Source organism: Fundulus heteroclitus, chromosome 20 (assembly GCF_011125445.2).
Source record: "Fundulus heteroclitus isolate FHET01 chromosome 20, MU-UCD_Fhet_4.1, whole genome shotgun sequence".
NCBI lineage: Eukaryota > Metazoa > Chordata > Actinopteri > Cyprinodontiformes > Fundulidae > Fundulus > Fundulus heteroclitus.
In genome coordinates this window covers 42044730-42061826 of record NC_046380.1, presented here as the reverse complement: position 1 = coordinate 42061826, position 17097 = coordinate 42044730, and the positions used below count along the sequence as shown (strand labels likewise).

Here is a 17097-nt window from a genome sequence, read left to right as displayed (position 1 = left end):
TTAGATTAATGTAATAATTACTGTCTCGAGAAAGTATTGGTCTACTTACTAATTTGTTTTATTTACTTATTAATTACTTTCTAAATCCCAAATCAACCTCAACCACTTGAACAATACAAGGAGAGACAAGAAACTGCACTTCTAATGCTTTCAAATTAAAACAATATTCAATTGCATGAATAAATCATAAATTGACCAAAGTGTATTATAGAGGGAGAAAGTTAAATTAAAAATATACCTTTTAAAATTTTATATTAAATCCACTATTGTTTTATAGTCTTTAATTTAATTACAGTATTTAGATGACTTAGTAACTTAATTCATTACACCCAACACTGTATAAAAGTAATTAAAATGTAAACTTACGCACTGACTCGAGCAGCTATTTTCACCCAAGCTAACTCTCTCTCCTTCGCCGCTGCAGCCGTGTTGCTTTTTTTTAAAAAATACATGCTCAAATTCTGCATATGCTTGCATAAGCACATCCAGTTCTGCTGGTGAGAAATATGCACACCTTTTTTTGTCTGACGCTGTTGCCATGGTGACTCGTAATATCTGCGCTCCATTGATAATGGCTTTTTATAGTTGTGGTGCATGCACTTAACTCAGAGTCAGCCAACTCAGAGTTGATTGAACTAACTAATTTCAGCTGTTCTGAAACCCAAAACTCAAAGTTTCCCATCTTGGGCTAAGTTAACTCAGAGTTCAAGTTTTAACTCAGAGTTGGTTGAACCTCCTTATTGAAACAGGCCCCAGCTCTGCAATTGTATTGAGTTTATAGCACTGTTGGGGAATACAGTGCTGGTGTTTGTTTGGAGAGTATTGGACCCCACCAGTCAACATCTATCCGAGCAGTTTCCTCTTCAAACTTTTTGGCCTTGAGTAACAGATCAGCATCAATTTGGTACGCTCGTACCTCTTCGACTAGCTGACCTATTTCTAATAGCTCCAACACATTGGGTAAAGCCTGGGCTAAGGTAGAGAAGGCATCCAGCAGAGATTCTTGGGAAATGAGGGATGGTGTCAAAGCTGACCATGCCACAATGACTTTGTTGTTCAGGGGCAGGTTTTTAAACAGAAACAGACCAGCCTTTCCCACAACACATTGTCATAGGTTCCCTATGTTAAAGTTAAAACAAGTTATAGCAAAATTACACATGTTGTTCTTAGTTTTATGTGAGCAACATAACAGGCACGAGCATATATGTTGTTCTTAGTCTATTTTTCCCAAAATACTTTGTCAAAGAACAAAACTAATTCTTTAATATATCATTCCACCCCTTGGTCTTTGACAAAACCTAATTTTGGAAAACCATCCCCAAGGTCTATTTTTATCAGTATCACCGGAATATCCCTTGGTTCTGTAGAATCCACTTGTAAAGTTATCCTTTCCGTCCCAAACCACTTTTTGATTATAATCTTCATCTTAAGGTAGTGTCATACAAAACCCTTATAATATAAAGACAGGTGCAAACATTACAAAAGGTTAACACTATAATAACATTAATGAGCAAAAGCAAGGGAAGTACTACATAGTTTCGAGCAGAACAGACATTCCATTAAAAATGTCCCACCAATGATGTGCAGATGAATGCTCCATTAATTTAGCCGCATGCAAAACCTGTCCTTGGGCCATAAATGTAGACACCTTTAAGCTGGAAATGTTGGACCTGTGTGATTCAACTAAGCAATTAAGTTCCGTAGACTGATTCAATGCGCATTTGAACCGATCCAGGGAGATAGTGAAATTGGTTGGTTGATAGGTCACGTTATTCCAACTCCAGATGTATACATCAAAACACCCAACGAAAGGCTCCTGAGGTAATTGAGGATGACTCTTTATAGTTTCTCTAGCTGGTTCATGAGTCGAATCACATAACACCTCGTCTCCGGTTAAACATGGGTTAAGATGTCCTTGTTGTAGCATACATACCATCCCTTTATCAGCAGTCTCGCATAGATCCAGGTCATACGTGTAGTTTGTCTGTGGGCCAAACCAATCACCATCCAGTTTCCAAAACCAATACCCCTGTACAGTCACTACGGGCAATCTATAATGACAGACAGTAGTACTATCGGTAACATCATATTGTATCCAATGTCCTTCACACATAGTAGCATTACAATAGGTCTTCTGTGGTTCTAGTTGTAACCAACTATTACTACTAATGTTCCATAGTTGTCTCCGTTCATGGAAATTTCTGATAATAACCACACGCTTAAACCGTTCTTGTTGTATGTGAGCGTGCATCATTTATACGTTACATACCGTCCAGTTCAAAGCTGCAGAAATGTTCGTTAACACTTCTGCTGTCGTGTTCCACATCTTTATTTGCCAGTTCAGTTCTTTAAGGAAGATCTTTGCAGTTTCTTCCTGTGATGTTACAACAGTAGGCATCCATAATCCAACCTGATGAACAGCTCTTGATGCATGCTGTCCAGTGTTTAATAACATAGTTCTTGTTACTTTATTGTCAAAAGTGTTGGAAACACTTAACTTAGTACCTGTTCCACCAAGCAAAGTGTCCCACCATGCACGTTTCGTCCTAGTGCATGTTGGCAGAGGAGGGAAAAAAAACTTTCCAGTGAACTTTATTTGTTATCTTCGATTGTGCCATTTGTTGACAAGTGTGTGCAGCAGGTGCAATTTGAGTGTGTGTCTTCTTACACGCTCGTTCTGTAGATGATTCATATTGGCACAAACCTCTCCTTGAAACCACTTTAACGTTACATCCCTTGAAGACTACTGGTATGCTTCTTACACACCACCGAGAGCATGTGTTGTCATCCTGGATGCCGTTGCGCGTGCTGTCTCCCCATCACAGTTGATGCGGCTGAACCACTTCTTTCAGGATCCGGCCTGGTGCTTCTGCCCAACAGAGGTGTGCCAGCAGGACCATGGCAGCGAGGACACGGAGGATGATGGCCCCAAATCCTGCACCAGCCCTGTGGTGCCTCCCACGGTTTGGGACGTCCGCCATTGCGCTGTCCCTCGGGTCGTCCAATCAGCAGATCCCACGGAAACATGGATCTGAAATCAAAATTATTATTGCTATAAGACAAAAGAATAAAATTAGTTTTCTCTTACATAACATTTATCAATTTTTTCCTCCCCTGAGTAAAATACTGACACTGTTGCATCACTGCCTTGTGAAATGTTTTCAGCTAGTCTAGGTGGACCATTTTTTTTGTCTCACCCAAACTTTGGCTCCTGGTTTATCTGTTGAGCCAAACCCCCCCTGTTCCTCTTACAGTGATGTTAGTGGGGGCAGCCACCCCTTGAACCTCTGTCATTTCACAGGGTTTCATTAGCAGTTGTGCTAGTTTTTCAATTACCAGGGATTGTCTTCTTGATAATCCCCACCAATCACTTTAGCTTGTATAGTCATTAACAGCTGAGGCCTGCAACTCCACAGGCCCGGACATCATCCTTCCCAATGACACAGCTTGTTGTATGGCTTTCTTAGCCAAATCTAATGCTCTTTGCTGTGCTTCTTCCCAAATAAAATTTTCTTTTTCAGGCACTTTTCAGAATTGGAATGACCACATCTTTGTGCCATAAAATGATAAATTCTAGTCAATAATGCTGAAATATTTTTAACTCCTGTACTAAGCATTTACATATACATTAATACATTTTCCATTTAGATAAAATCACAAGTTTTATTGTTCATTTATTTTTACTCTCTTATACACACATAATCCTGAGCGGTTTCTCAGTTTGTCAAATGCAGAGACAGTAAGTCTGCCCCTGGAGCAATTGGCCTATTATTCAATTGGGCCAATGCTTGGATCAATTTAAGCTTCCAATCTGTTAAGTCATGATTATCAGACACATTTTTTTTTTCAAGGATTCTTTCAACAGTTCATTCATTCACAATTAGCCCAGAAGCTTGCGGGTAATATGGAAAGTGATAAATCCATTCCACCTGTCGTGCCTGTCCTTTTCTGATGTTGATATGATTCACACTGCTAGATGGCTGTTTTAATGTTATCTATTTTCAAATCAACACCCCTGTACTGGTGTTGACTGCACTTTCTCCTTAATGTCTTTTCACAATTTGTTTTTCCAAACTTCTTTGTTCTGAATTTTCCGAAGCCTTTTAAACAACCTCGGAAAAAGGTTTAAAGACACTTTATCTATTTTTTTTAACAAAACTAGCACAAAAAAGCAAAACAACTCATGTGTTGCGCCTCTTGCAACATCTGGGCCAAAGGATTTAATGGATTCAGCCCAGCACTAAATCCTGCACAGTTAACTTTTATGCCTTTCTCTGGACATCTTTGTGTCAACTCAGCAGCAGATAACTCATTAATCTCTCTGCTGCAGGCACCCCAGCACTTATTGGTGCCTTCCACAACATAAAACATGACGGACCCTGTTCATTTCTCCTGGTCCGTCCGCGGCCCGCGAACCTAAGTTTGTTGACATTTTCCCAGATTCCGCAGCTCCATAATTCGAGTTTTAATCATTTTCATCGGGGCATCTGGAGCTTCCAGAATCACAGTAAGCATAGCTGATCGATAATGCTGTAGAGCAGTTCTAATCTTTTTTTTAAAATCTTTCAAACAAATGTTTAATTCTCTGCCAAAAATCCAGCAACTTTTCCTAACTTCTAACCTGTCTCATGCGCTTAATATACTGTTTTACTAAACATTTTAACAAAATCTCCGTAATAACCGTTTTCTTTTCTTTTTTTTTTCAATATAACTGCTTTGACCAGCTGTTTGCACGCAGAACACTCTCCTGTGGACATAAAAACTTTAATCTGTCCTCCCACTGATATTCATGCTGATTGATTTTCACGAATATCCTGATTAAATGCTCCCTCCATGCTGAACACTTTTACTTGTTTCTCGAGGGTTAACTCAAAACTCCAGTAATTTTCCACCGTAAGTCTCTTACGCTCCGGAACTATTCTCAGCTCCCTAATACACATGAATCTACAGTAAACACCATGGACCGCGGAACGGGTAGGGCCAGTAGGGCCGCGGCCCTACCTACTTTTGATGATCAAACATGTAAAATAATATATATAAATAAAATTAAAATATTTAATAGCTATTTTTTTCAAATGCACAGTAGTCTATGGCAGCAGCATCATTCTCCAATGAGAAAGCGATAAATCATCCCATCTAAAAATGTATTGGCTGATTGTGTCATGTGATGTAAACAAAAGTTTTCCCACCTCTGCGCTGCTTATGACCGCTACTTCGTTTGCTTCGTTAGCTTAGTTAGCTAGTTAGTCAAGCGCTGAGAGGTGTTTCTCATCCCGCCGTCGTATCAAGACCTATCTGAGATCAACAACGACCCAGAAAAGACTAAATAGCTTGATGTGCGCCCACACACACAGGGATCTTTTGACCACAGTGATGCTTTGAGGATAGCCAGGGACTTCATCCAGCATAATGACAGACGGAGACACTTTTTCGGGAATATTTAGAGCAGGGGTGAGTTTGACTTTTCTTTTCAAAGTATTTTTATTCTGTAAATATTGTGTTACCTGTAATATAATGATTGTAAGTGGAAATAAATCCGGGGCGTGTGTGCTGGAACGTCAGAAAAAAAGTTAAATAAAAATTCGGTGCCGATTTTAATTATAACATGGCAGACACATTTATCATGCTCAGGGACCACAGCCTATGAGAAAGCAATAAATTCTGGTGTCTAAAAATGGATTGGCTTGTCTTGTGTCATGTGATGCAAATCAGTTGCGTGATCAAGGGGATGCTGGTGTTTTATGTGTATGCGGGCGCGTGCGTATGTGATGGGTAGTGGTATTGTGAGTATTGCCTGATGGGCCCGACCAATTTGAAATGCGTTCCGCGGTCCATGGTACACACACAGATTTACACACACACTCCGCGGATTAAAGCACACTCCTTTACTCATTCACACACAATGAACCCATTTTAACCGACAAGATATGAAAAAGACAGTCTTCTGCTGACACTTTTTTCCTACAGAATTTTTGTTTCTTTCTTGTTACCACAGACACCCTTGATAGGGTTATTAAAGATAACCCCTTTTATCCTAGAATGAAAACCACACAACACAAGTTTTAGACATTTCTATAGAAAAGGACAGAGGAACCCAAACGGAGAACTACACTCCCTTAAGGTTTAGGAACGTCTGCGCCGGGTCATCTCTGTCCTCTTGCTTTTATTTTCACACATCAGGAGAAAAGGGTCAGGGGGGTTGGGTCAGGAGGTTACAACATGAGGGTTGAAAAAGGGTCAGGAGGCTTCAGGAATTTACAACATGGGGGTGGAAAACAAACATGGGAGCAAGCTTTGTTGCGGCCTGATCTGGGAGAACTATTTGTTCTCCCTGTCAAAAGGTTAAATACAACAGAACCTTCCTGAAAGCAAACTCTTAAAACAAACCAAATATCTGTAACTTGATAGAAATAAAATGATTACATTCACATTTTCCAACATTTCCCCCCTTTAAATAATTTTATTGAAAGCTTAACTTAACCTACTTCAAGTATTCTTTTCTTGCATTCTGCATTTTCAATGAGACTGTCATTTTGTTAAGCATTTAACAAGGGAAAAGTTAAACTACAGGTTGTATTTCTTCAAAAGGGATTTGTGAAAGCATTTGATATTGAAACATTACATTTCCCATAGTTTTAGCAATCATATACTTTAGGCATGGGATTACACAAGCAGTAAAAACACAAAAAATAATAAGAACAATAATAATGGGTGTCATTATTTTCAGTAAAAGGTGCCACCATGGTCCTGAAAAGAACCAGGAGAGAAAGTCCATACTTAAAGGAACAACATCCTGGGACATTGCTCGTTGCAGATTCTTTAAGGCAGACATAGCTTCAGTAATATGAGTTTCATTTGCATCAGAAATATATGTACAGCAGGAAATTCCAATCATTACACATACGCCACCTTGGCTAGCAGTTAACATGTCCAAAACCATTCTGTTTTGCAGTACCATTAAACGCATTTCACTTAATTGTTTGTTTTGTCCTTTATTGATGTCCATCGTCATGTTTGCCAGGGTCTTCATTCTATAGTCCGATGTCTCAATCATCAGCATAGATTTACCAACTCCAAACCACGGGAAAGTGAAAGTCCTATTTTACTCCCTGTACGCCAGTGCTTATGTTCAGAGGGAACGTTGGAACCCCACATGGGATCATGGCGTTGGAACACTGAGCTGGAGCTGAGTTCTCTTCTCCTCCTATTAGAAGGATGATTTTCCTTCACAGCTTGAGCTGAGATGATGACAGTGTGGTCAGAAACAAACACAGGTACGAGGGCAGTCCTCAGGAAACATGTTCCGTCTCCTGCCGGTATGCTCGTAGCATACAGGTTGGGTTGTCTGGTGGATTTGGGCATCACTGAGCATACGTAGCATATACTCATGTTCTTCTCTTCAGCCAACATCGTCACATACATCTGCCACAAGTTCTCTGAGTGATGGTCTGGGAGATTTCCCAGCCAAATCTTCATGGCAGCCATTTTTTGCTAGGTTAACAGAGATGTTAATTTTACCAAGGACTCTAAAGAACAGGGATCAGTTGGTTTCTTCACCGACGTTGAGACGAGTGGCCCTAAAAAACCAAACCCCTTTGTAAATCGGACTTCCCCACTGTTCCAACCTTTAGGCACTTAACACTCTCTGTAATTTACAGTGGCTGAGGTGACTCCAGGATGGTCTTTCAGCAATCTTTACAGCTGTTGGCATGGTCAGGAGCTCTTGGAATGGTCCTTCCCAACTTTGGCTCGCCCAGTCCTTCCTTCTGATGATTTTGACAAACACCCAGTCTCCTGGTCTCACTGCTTGTGGATCCTGTGGAGACAAAGGTTCTCCTGGCAGTAAATTTGCATTGGACACTTTTTTAGACTGCAACATTTCTCTCATATAGTCTGCTAGAGTTTTTTCCTTCCTCCTTAGGTGGTGTCTGTATTGTGAACAGCAGTAATTTATATGGTCTGCTATATATTTTTTTAAATGGAGTCAAACCACTGCTCGTTGGAGTTATTTTCATGTACAGTTTTACTAGGTCCAGACATTCTGGCCATGGCCTCTTTGTTTCTTCCATGCACTTTTTAAGCCTGGATTTAAATGTCCCATTTGTGCTTTTCACAAGTTCTGCACTTTGTGGCACGGTGTGTTTCTTTAAGGTTATCTGTAACCTGCTTGCCAATTTGCTGAATCACCTGATTCAGAAAATATGGACCATTTTCACTGTAAATTTTCTGTGGGATGCCAAACCTTTGCATCTATCTTTTAGCTACTGTCAGTGCATCTGTTTGCTTTGCTGGAACTATTTCAACCCATTTTGAAAATGCATCAATCATTACCAGACAGTATTTGTAAGGGCCACTTTGTAAGTTCATTAAAATCTATATGCATCACTTCAAAAGGTTCCTTTAGTTCTGGAAACCTTCACTCTTCTGATATAAAATTAACCTGAGGGTAATTTTTACCACAAATCTTACTCGCACATGCTTTACAAAAAATATATATATATTTTTTGTATGAATTAAATCCTATGAAATAAATCTATATGTTGCTGTATTATAGTTATCCCTCCCTTTTTGAGACATGGCAATTGCCCATGGCTCAAAATAGCTGCTGCTTGGAATAAGCTTTTAGGGAGAACTGCTTTGTTACAAACTATAGAATCCTTCTGATTCATTGTTGCTACATTTTTTACCCATATGTGTTTTTCTACAGTTGGTGCTGTTTGTCTAATTAACAACACTTCTAGAACAATGATTTGCTCTGTTTTTTGCTCTAGGCAAATATCAGAAAGACCAAATTGTAATACATCTACTACATGGGGGTCTAGTGGTTGAATGAAACCAGACCACTTCAGCTGAACTTTCTACAGCCATTGTAGTTGCTCAAACTGCTAGCAGACATGGGGGTAACGCTGCTGCTTAAGGTTTGAGCTTATCACCACGGGGCTGTAAACAACACAGAAGTCGTAAAACTAGAGCTAAGACAGTTGCTGAGATAAGTTTTCATTTAGCTCTGTGAATTGCTGCTCTACTTCTGAGGTCCACTGGATTGTGTCTGACATGGCCATCAGCATGTCATGAATAAAATTTAAGAAAGCTAAGTTTTCTCTACACAATGTCAAATCCAAACTCTTCAATAATTACACAATCCTAAAAAAGACATCATTTGTTTTTTTAGGCTCACTTACTATAGCAATTCTTCACTTCCTGTATCTTTTTACCTTCTTCTGAGATAACATGGCCTAAGTAACGGACTTGTTTCTGCACCCACTGCATTTTATCTTTGATAACTTTGTTTCCCTTATCTTAGCCAAAATTATGTAGCAGCTGATTTAAATGCAATTAGAAGGCCACCTATGTACATTAATACTTTATTTCCATGCTTTTAAGCATGTTAAAATAGCCTGGATAAAAATTGTAGAACGGTCTACAAATCCCTGTGGCAGGCGTCTCTACATATATTTTTTCCTCTTTCTTGAAAGTAAAAACTGAGAATCTGGACATGGTCTAATTATTCCTGCATCCAATGAAATGTTTATAATTGCCATTATACCCTCCTGTTCTTCATATTTTAGCCCATACTGTTTTATCTGGAGCCTGTACTTTAATTTAGGAACTATTTTAACTGGTTCTACAGTTGTCAATAATCCTACATCAGTTGGCCCTGTAGACCACAAAGCACTTGGAACACTTTTTAAATCATTTTCATTGGATTCTGATAGCAAAGAATGTTGGACTATTTTGTCTCATGCCAAATTTTGGACACGGGGTTCTGCATCGAACAGAACTTTGTGAGGCTGTTTCCATAGTTCTGTACTACGGCTATAAAGCCAGCCTGTTTTATGTGGACACGGCTGAAAATCAGACGGTCTTTCTGCAGCTTTTAAACGCGGGCCTGTATCTCTCCACTGCTCTTCAGTGGTCTTAAACAATGACAAAAAATGTTCCCATGGTAAGCCATACAATTTTTCCATCTGTGTAGAAAGCATAACAGTAACTGTTGCAAATTAACTCCCATCTGTATACATATTTTGTATAGCCACAATTGTAGTTTCCTGTTTTAGAAACTGTTTTGCAAACTTTTCATCTGGGGTTAAGCACACATTCATAGTGGTTTGTAGATCAGCTAACCGAGTTTCATCCTCTGGTTTTGATAATGTGCTTCTAGCATTTTGCATAAGTTTACTTTTTTTTCTTTTATTTGGAGCAGAGACTGTAAGCATAGTGCATAAAACACAGGAGGATTTTGTTGCAGCGACATTACATGTTCTACACGGACAGCTTTCATTCCATCCTGCGTAGGAAAAACTGCAATACCTAATTTTTCCATTAAGTCCTGTCCTAACAGATTAATGGGGCAAGTTGGTGACATTACTACAAGAGCATACAACCTTTCTTCCTGTTTGAGGGTCTTTTATTTCTAATGCTTTTAACATCCATTCTTGGGATGTTTGACCATTTGCTGATTTTACAAAAATGGACATTTTAGAAGTTTTTAGTCCTAAATTATCTTTTATACATGTTTTATAGGCTCATGAATTGCATAAAAGAGTAACTGGCTGTCCATTAATTGTAAGCATGTATGGTTTTTCTTTTAATGCATAATAGCTCCCATGCTCCTTACACATCTACTGTTTTTAATGCTCTGGGTCCCCATTTGCTCTAGGCCCCTAGTCACATTTTATATGAAGAACCGCCCCTGCGGTCTCTTCCTTGTCCCCGCAGATGAGGTGCTTGTATCTGATTGGGACATTCCCTGGACCAAATGGTCGGGTGACCCGCAATTCCAGCACCCCCCATCTGTTTTTACTGATTTGGGCTGAAAGCCCCCTCGGTCGCTAGGACCGCCCCTGCCTCCTCGGAAACCTCCTCGACGCTGTCAAGGCGATCCGGTGGCTTGGAAAGCAAATATTTCTTCTGGGTCACATGAAGGATCTGCCCAGAAAATGTGTCCCCCCCCTCCAGACGCACCACCTCCCTTTTTAGCGTGTTTCTCGGCGTGATGCACATAGGCCTATTCCATAACTGGTTACGTTAGACGTTATCAGTGTAACCAAGTGTTTTGTGTTTTTTAACCCACGCAGATATATGCGGCTGGAAACCTTCCATTAACAAATATAAGTATTTTTATTGTTTTATGGATCCCAAATTTCCAATTATCCGCCCTCCTGCGAAAACTGCTCCCTACAGTTGTCCACTTCTGTCTCTGTTCGTTCACTTACGCTTGATGTTCAAATATTCCGCCTTGTGGGGTTCTGCCTGTATAATTCGCCCTTATTTTTTCCCAATGTTTTTTTTTTTTTCCACTGACAACCGTAAGGCTTGTCCAAACTCATGTCCATTTAAACCATATGAGTTATAAATTCCCTCCATGTCTTGGATCCATAATTCTGGATCTTCCTGCGGAGAAATTACACCTTCTACAGTCTTTCTAGCTTCTTCTAACGACCACGGACAGAAAACTAGGATTGTTTAAGGCTGCTGTGTTCCTACATTGACATTTGCGAGCTGCACCATAGGATACAATCCTTTGGACCGGTCTGTAGATAACGAATGATCTGATTTACTCAGTCCATCCAGGTCTGCATACAGATCTGAAATATCCTTGGGGGGGGTTAAGAGATTATACGGTGGTGGTCTGTCTTCTTCAGTTGCTACCATAGTTTGCGTTACTTTAGTATTGTTCTGGCGAGTTCTTTTTTATTTAGAGCCTAATTTTGTGGGAGATCAACAGGTGTTGGGGGAAGGTTGTCAGCTGGACGCGGCGGCGCTGCAGTCGCCACCGTTCCATCAGCCAACCCAACCCCTCCTGCTGCACGAGGCTGTCTCTCATCCTGCCTATTTTGTGCTTGAATTAACTTACAGCGAGCAACGTCAAGCCCTTATATAGCTATAAATATATTTATATACATACATACACACATACACATAGACATACACACACACATTTTTTATTTCCCCTCTTTTTTTTTCTTTCTTAGCGCTTATTTTTTGGCCGGCACACAACGTTTTTCCATTGATTCACCTTCAACACACACCATCTATTTTATACTTTTTCTTCCACTTCTCCAAGTATTTTTAATATTAAGAAATATATATGATAATATTTATTGCAATAACATTTTAAATTTACTTGGATACACAAACTTTTCATCCCCTCTGGGATTTCCCTTTCTACTTTGTGCTGAACCCATCCTAATTACTTCTGCGTTGTGTTTATCTACCTTCCAGGACCTTAATCCTGTTTTGTTTTTTGTTTTCTTTTAAGGTACTGTTCAGGACTTTAACCTGAGTTTTTTAGCTACCTTTAATTCTACGACGGACTGAAAACCGGTCGTATTGCTTCGAGGGACTCAAACCTCTCGATTTAACTTCTCGGGGATTTTTTTTTAATCACCCGTTGCAAGGGACTAAAACCGCTTGTACACCTGTTCGGGGAACTTTTAATCACCCGAAACCCTGAACGACGGACTTTAACCGATCGCTTTAAAACTTACTTGCTGTGGTGTGTTTTTCTCCCGGTCGGATCCCGTCAATCCCTTGTTGGCGAAAGGAGTTAACCTATGACGCTGGCCCAGCGAGGAAGTTACCTCCCGGGACTTTAGACAGGTCCTTGACTCAGACCACCGGTGGGTTTCAGCGTGTCCGCTCCTCTCGTCAGCGAGCTGATATGTTGGGATCCGCGTCACGGCACCAGGCTGATAGGGTTATTAAAGATAACCCCTTTTATCCTAGAATGAAAACCACACAACACAAGTTTTAGACATTTCTATAGAAAAGGACAGAGGAACCCAAACGGAGAACTACACTCCCTTAAGGTTTAGGAACGTCTGCGCCGGGTCATCTCTGTCCTCTTGCTTTTATTTTCACACATCAGGAGAAAAGGGTCAGGGGGGTTGGGTCAGGAGGTTACAACATGAGGGTTGAAAAAGGGTCAGGAGGCTTCAGGAATTTACAACATGGGGGTGGAAAACAAACATGGGAACAAGCTTTGTTGCGGCCTGATCTGGGAGAACTATTTGTTCTCCCTGTCAAAAGGTTAAATACAACAGAACCTTCCTGAAAGCAAACTCTTAAAACAAACCAAATACCTGTAACTTGATAGAAATAAAATGATTACATTCACATTTTCCAACAACCCTAGCTACAGCTTTCCTGCAACACTAGTTATCTGTTCCAGCTGGTGACTCAACACTTTCAGATGCTGTCGACACAGCGACTCAGCAGATTGCAGCTCTATTCTTTTAACTGCTGAGTTTTTAATTGTTAGCCGGCTTCTGTTTCCATGCAGTGGCACAGATCAAACGGCACTACAATCCAGCCGTCAGATCCTTTTTTTTTTGCACTTCAATTTTCTGCAACATTGCCAATAAGTCTTTGGGTCCCGCTGTCTACGGAGCATCCCACGGTTCCAGTTTTCTCCACTATCGCGCAAACACAGCGCTATCTCTGCAAAATGAAAGGGTTCCCATCTCGGTACTACCTTCACTTCCATATTTGTACATTGCAGTCTCTTCTCAATCCTGCCGACAATGCCAAAATGTTTTATGAAATGTTTATTTCAGGATCGGGAGAGATCGGCAAACACAAATAACGACTCAAACACTGTTTTTGTTAGAATATAAGGCCCACATTTATTATTCCCCACAGAACACAGCAACACAAAACAGCAAGCACTTTGCACACGCAAAGTAGCAAGCACTTAAAGCCGACAAGCTTTCAAACAGGCGTGTTGTTCCATCTCTTACGATGGTTAGGACTGGGAAGACGGTCAGTCCGGTTAGAGCACAATCCACGCGGCAGGGCGTCCATACAACCCACGGCTGACTTCAACGACTGAGGGTGGTTCCCTCCTATTTATACCAATAAACAAAGTATCAGATGGGAGCGAGAGTGGCCATTTCTTCCTCCCATCTGAGCTGTTTGTCCCGTTTCCAAAACAAAAACCGTTCCCAGCATCTCAGCAGTGTGTGAAGCAAAATAATATTGCAAACTCAGATAATAGCACAAATATAAGCAAAATAAGGAATACAGAATCAGTCTTTCCCACAACACATTGTCATAGGTTCCCAACACAAGTTATAGCAAAATTACACATGTTGTTCTTAGTTTTATGTGAGCAACATAACAGGCATGAGCATATATGTTGCTCTTTGTCTATTTTTCCCAAAATACAAAAAGAACAAAAATAATTATTTAATATATCACTTGTCTATAGCGTTGGGTGTATATTTACGGTTGTTTTTTTGTTTGAAGATGAAGTTGTGCGCCAGTTTCTAATCTTTTTCATCTTCTTCTGGCTCACCTTTGTTATGCCAGAAGCTGTTTGAATATGATTATTATTATTAATGATAATTTGGTATTATAATTTTTAATAATAGCTAATTAAAACTTAAATAGTAGCTAAAACTAAATATGGCTCAAATGGTAGTGAAACCAGGCTGTAAGCTTGTAATAATTTATGACATTATAATGCATTTATAATGCATTTATAATGCATTTATTAATTAGCCGTTATGAACTCAGTTGTGCTGGAACAAGGTGATCTGATCGGTTCCTGGCCGATGAGATTTATCCAGCAGCGTTGATAACTCAAATTATAACTGCAATTAGAGTTTAAACCGTTACTCCTCTATCACCAATCTAATGATAATGTCTCTGTGTTAATGTCAGGTGTTAACTCGAGAAGAGGTAACTCTGTATTCTGAAAGACCATGCAACTCTGAATTGGAATGAACACAAACAATTACTATTCCACAAGTTGTTGCTTTTATTGAACCAAAAGCAATTCCCTGTTACAGTAATTCTCTGATTCAACAACCGTGGAATCTCTACTCACTACTAAACATGCAAAATATATGTGAAAATAAAGGTCAAAAATGGATTACAATAAGAGGCAGCAAATCTTAGTTCACTCAGTTGTTTAAACATCACATTCAAGACGTCGGCACTGACGCAGCAGCATTAAAAGACAAACAGCTTTGAGAATCCAGCTGGACGTTTTAATGTTTTTCCAACAAGCTAGCTACAGCTTAGCTATGCTGCACCTGTCCAAGATGGCGACTATGACAGCACGTGACCCTTACGCATCACCTTGTGTGATACGTAAAGGGGGAGGTCTTAGTGACGTAATCAACGCTTACGCTAATGTGGGTTGGCACCTTGATTAAGGGGCGGCCTGAAAGAAAAAATCAGAGGGGGAGCGCAAACCAAGGTTCACAAAGAGCTTTAACTGATAAGAGGACAGGAAAGATAGAAACGGGGAAAAAGATGAAAAAATCGTCTCTCAGCGGAGCCACTTATAAGAACCACAAATCAACACAGCCAAAATCACTTACAAAATGCATGCACATACAACAGAAAATATTCAGCAGTTAAAACAACTCCGTCTTGGAGTAAACAAGCATTAAACTAAAATCCTAAATCTGCCCAGGCACTAAAGTAATATCACCTTATGGGTGAAAAGAGAAATAAAAAAGGGGAATCTTTTCTTTACTCTGACATTGCCTCAGCAGGGTCCGGGTTTCGGGTCCGTGAATCTGGTCTTAGCAGCTCTGGCGGTCGGTCCTTTGGTCAGCGAGGAAACGGGAGGAAAATCCCTTCATCTCTCTGGGCGTTTCGGCTGCTTTGTTCGGCGAAACAAAAGCGTGGTCCCATTTACAATCACTGGGAGATAAGGCAGCTCTCAGTATTTGATCAAAGGGAATTCAAAAGTACTTTTTAAAGTCGACCTCCTGTTCAACACAGGGATGGTGTTGCTCCGCAAATCTCGGACCAGCGAGAGAATCAAACATGTGGCGCATGAGGTGGAAACCCACGGAGTGAAACAGCTGGGAAAATGCTTTATCTTGAAACATCTTTCCATTAACACACTGCATGAAAAGTGTGATTTTCGTCACTATGCGGCACTGTAGATTGTCGTGGAAGTTCAGGTTAACGGCTGTTCACGGTAATTTGCAGGCAACACCGAAAACTGCCGTGAATTATCAGAAATTGACGTGGGCCTTGCTTGGCGTGGTCCCCCCATGACCCCCCCTCCTCCTAATTCTAGGGGAGGCTTTAACATGTAAATGAAAATGCTGTGAGCTATACAAATGCAAATCAGGGTTGCAGGGGGAGTTTACCCATGTCTCGCATTCAACTCCCCTTCAACTCCTCTTGGACGCGATCTACAACTTTCAGCCAGTCCGCAGACTGACGAGAAGAAACTGCTGATTGCTATCAGTGGACTGTCTCATATGAGTCAGTTGGTACTGAAGCAATGCCAAGAGCGTGGAAATGTTCAAGTCAGAAGTTTTGGTTGGGTCATTCAGGTTAAAGTAAATGAAATGGGGTTTAATGAACTAAAAATAAGTCCCACTTTAATGGAGAGGTATGGTGAGGATTTAACTATATATACAGATGCATCTAAACTAACTGATAAAAGAATGGGTGTTGCTTATGTCATTCCAAAATTAAACATTAAAGTTGGAAAAAGAATGAGTGATGATTTAGCAGTTTACACAGCAGAATTGATTGCTGTGTGGCTAGCTTTGCTTTGGGTGGAGGTCAATAGGCCAAGGAAGGCAGTAATTGCTTCAGATTCCAGCTCAGCTTTAATCAGTATTAAAATATTTCAGTCAAAATCAAGGCAAGACATTGTGTATGATATACTGCAAGCTGCAAATAATCTAATAAAGTCAGGAATTAATATAACTCTGGTATTGTACCAGCTCATATAGGAGTAATAGGAAACGAGTTAGCAGATAAAAGTGCTAAGCAAGCAGCTAGACATTCTAATATAGATGTTGAAGTGCACTACAGCAAAGAAGAAATTAAAAGTATGGTCAAAAACATAGTTAAGGGTAAATGGCAAACATTATGGGACGGTGGGCAGACTGGAAGACAGTTCTATAACATTCAGAATAAAGTGGGAAAGAGCAGAAATACAAACAGAAGCAAGGAGGAGGAGGATGTATTTTCTAGAATGAGGTATGGACACACACGTCTAAATAAAACTTTGTTAATAATGAAGAAGCATGCTGATGGCAACTGAATTCTGTGGTAGTCCAGAGACTATAGAGCATGTTATTGTACACTGTAATAAATATCAGGAAGAAAGAC

General features: G+C 40.2%; 1 protein-coding gene and 1 long non-coding RNA gene across 5 annotated transcripts in view; one reads left to right on the top strand and one right to left on the bottom strand.

Moving 5' to 3' along the window:
- klhdc8a (kelch domain containing 8A) overlaps window positions 1-17097 on the top strand; it is a 209318-nt gene that overhangs the window by 102192 nt on the left and 90029 nt on the right. Inside the window, exon 1 of one of the 4 annotated variants that reach the window (XM_036151253.1) lies at window positions 5414-5451. The exons of the other annotated variants lie outside the window; for them this stretch is intronic. The gene's annotated coding sequence lies outside the window, so the exon portion shown is untranslated. Of the gene's footprint in view, window positions 1-5413; window positions 5452-17097 lie in introns of those variants that run through there. 4 annotated transcript variants of the gene reach the window in all.
- LOC118567110 lies at window positions 7391-12777 on the bottom strand. The gene is made up of 2 exons (XR_004933486.1): window positions 12492-12777; window positions 7391-7816 (listed from the first exon to the last, which is right to left on the bottom strand). It is a non-coding gene; the product is annotated as an uncharacterized LOC118567110 (long non-coding RNA).